The sequence below is a fragment of the Monopterus albus genome, unplaced genomic scaffold (assembly GCF_001952655.1).
Source record: "Monopterus albus unplaced genomic scaffold, M_albus_1.0 scaffold124.1, whole genome shotgun sequence".
In the NCBI taxonomy this organism is placed as follows: Eukaryota; Metazoa; Chordata; class Actinopteri; order Synbranchiformes; family Synbranchidae; genus Monopterus; species Monopterus albus.
In genome coordinates, this window is record NW_018128004.1 from 1,143,236 (window position 1) to 1,146,606 (window position 3,371).

A 3,371-nucleotide genomic window follows, 5' to 3' on the forward strand; every position below is an offset into this window, starting at 1 on the left:
GGGCGTGATTGGGAGGAACGGCCCCCCCGATCTGAACCCGAGTGGTGTTTTGTTATTGGACTTCTGTGCTAGCCACAGTTTGTCCATAACGAACACCATGTTCAAGCATAAGGGTGTCCATCAGTGCCCATGGCACCAGGACAGCCTAGGCCGGAGGTCGATGATCGACTTTGTGGTTGTTTCATCTGACCTCCGTCCGTATGTCTTGGACACTCGGGTGAAGAGAGGGGCGGAGCTGTCCCCGGAGCTGACTTATTAATATTCTCTGACTGTTTTGAGCCTGTTCATGCAAATGTTACCACTGCTACATATATTATGTTTTCATCTGCTGGTTCTTTCTGTGGTGACATTGTGTGAATAAAACTAGTCCATGCGTGGAGCAGAACAGGTCACCTTTACATATATAGCAATTTGTGGCTAGCAATTACACTAATGATTAAATAAAATAAATGAACACCTCCTCATGACAAATTTGTGTAGTTATAAGAGTTTGGTAGTTGATTTAAACCCCAAAGAATAGTGCAGAAATAACAATAAAAATAAAAAAATATCTTGTATAATGTCCAATGACCTAGATGAGTAATCAAGAACTGAGTAACAGAGCATAAACACCCTCCTGCCTGGCAGTAGCAAAACCTTGTTTCTGAATAGCCTGTAGGGTAAAAGCTACCTTGCTTCTTAAGGAAAGAATATAGAAACAAGCCTGTTCTGAGTTCTTTGTTTGATCTGATGAAGTCTAACACAGGTAATTTGAACTAACTGGACTTTATGGGTAGCATCATTGCACAGGTATTAATTAAATTTTATAGTCTATTTGGAGATGGCTGCTAGGTCAGTTAAAGTCAGCACACATGGTTCATAAAGATGTTTACTGTAGCTGCATCTCAAAAATGTGTTGATTAGCCCTGCGATGGACTGGTGGCCTGTCCAGGGTGTACCTCGCCTCTCACCCGATGTCAACTTGGATTGGCTCCAGCCACCCCCCCCCACCCCCCTGTAGCCCTGTTCGGGACTAAATGTTAAAAAAATAATGATGGATGGATGGATGTTTATCATTGTACAGTCAGAACAAGAACTACAGCTGTTATGCAGTCTAAACACAACACTGTATCTCTCCTGCCACTCAATGACACTTTATGAACAATGGAAGTATAAAGAGGTGGTAGTGGAACAGATGGAAATAAATGGTACATTATCAGCCTGGGGAAGAGGATCAATATGTAATGAGGTTTAATGGGCCAGAAAAGTGTCTAATAGAAATGATGGCTGCACCAACCTCACCATACATACATAATGAAGCCGAATAAATCTCTTTCTTTGAGAGCACTTTGCCTTGAGCGCAAATGACTCAGGAGAGCTGCTTTTATGACCTCTGTTTGTGTAAATATGTAGCCCGCAGTCTGTTTGTCTTATTATGCAACTCTGGCTGAGTATAAGATTTTTCTTGCTGAGGGAAACTGCTGTGTTTATAATACGATCCTTTTAGGGAGGCTTTCCACTCATGCACTTTGTCTTTTTTGGGGGGAAACGTCTGAGTTTTGATTCTGTCTCATTTGCTGTATTTCATATTTAGTAAACTCTGTGGATGATTAACATCCACTGGTGTTCACATGGGAAAGTTCAGACAGAGGAGAGAATGCAGCAATCATTACATTACCATGGGGAGAGGGTGGGGGACTGGAGTTTATTTCTGCAACAATAATGACACATTATCACACAAATCAAATTACATCATCCATCCATTTTCTTCTGCTCATCTGAGATTGGGTTGCAGTGGCAGCAGGTTCAACAAGGTAGTCCAGATGCCTCTCTCCCTGGCTCCTCTGGCAGGATTCCAAGGCGTTCCCAGGCCAGATGAGATATGTGTTCTGGGTCTGCCCCGGGATCTTGTACCAGATTGATGTGACCAGAAAACCTCCAAAGGAAGGCACCCTGGAGGCATCCAGATAAACCAAACCGGTCCAAACTACGTCCACTGGTTCCTTTCAATGTGAAGGAGCATTGGTTCCACTCTGAGTCCCTACCAGATGTCCGAGCTCCGCACCCCATCTCTAAGGCTAAGGAAAATTCATTTCGGCTGTTTGTATTCATATTCTTATTCTTTTAACCAAAGATGGCGCCAACAGTGATGACAGCCTTGGTTAATCACGCTCGTTTGTGTTTGTTGTTTTTCTTTGTTTTCTTGGTCTTTTGCAACCCATCCCGGATTACATTTACCAGAGAAGAACTGTTAAATATCGGGCAACTCACACTGAACTACGTTTCTCTGATTTCTCAGCTGCCATATATGGGACCTGTCAGGGTTTGTCGTGCAGCAATGCCAAATGGTGTTTGTAAGCAAACAAGCAAGTGCCTTGGTGAGGCTACGCCAGAGAGGAATATGGACTCCACTCCCATCTATCCACCTAGCAAATCTCCACTCCCTGGTCAACAAGATGGATGAAATTCTTCTCGTCAACAGGACTAACTCTGACTTTGCACGCTCTGCTGCTTTGTGCTTCACAGAGACCTGGCTGGGTGACTCGATCGTGGACAGCGCAATACTGGGCTTCTAGGTGTACAGAGCAGATTGCATTACGGAGCTGTCCGGGAAAACAAGAGGGGGTGGAATCTGCTTCTACATAAATGAAGGTTGGTGCACAGATGTCACAGTGCTACGGAGGACATGTACCGCAGACCTAGAGACTCTTGTTATCAACTGCAAACCCTTTTACTCTCCCTGTGAATTCAACAGTTTCATGCTAATGGGAGCGTACATAACACCGCAGGCTAACGCTAGTGCGCTACAGCTCCTAGCAAAATAAATAACTAGCCTGGAGCTAGAACATCCCAAATCTCCACTCATTGTTCTAGGGGAATTTAACAGAGCAAATCTCACCTACGAACTGTCCAAATACAGACAGCACGTCACCTGTCCCACCAGGGACAAAGTCACACTGGACCACTGCTACACAACAATAAAATAAATTGTAGCACTTAGCACAAACTTGATACATTTTTTCTTTGAAACAAAAATAAAGCGCAGGCTAACACTAGTGCAAACCGTCCCCCGAGTAGCCCTCAGACTCTGGGATCACTGTATGGTCCATCTTACGCCAATGTTAGGTATTTTTAGTCAGATAGACATCGGTTTGGTACTTGTATGTATTAGAAATGTTTAGTGGAGATAGGATGTCTAGGTAGGCTGTTAAATGCTTAGTCATGCTCATGAGTTTTTACAGGGTGCATATGGTCAAAGATAACTAGATAGAAAAGTTGATGACTGTCAGCAGACAGGATGTTTAATATTATTATTATGATGTGTATAACTGTAGCCTTAGCCATAATATTTTCTTATGTTTAATGTCATGACATGTCACTAGAGGTCATGT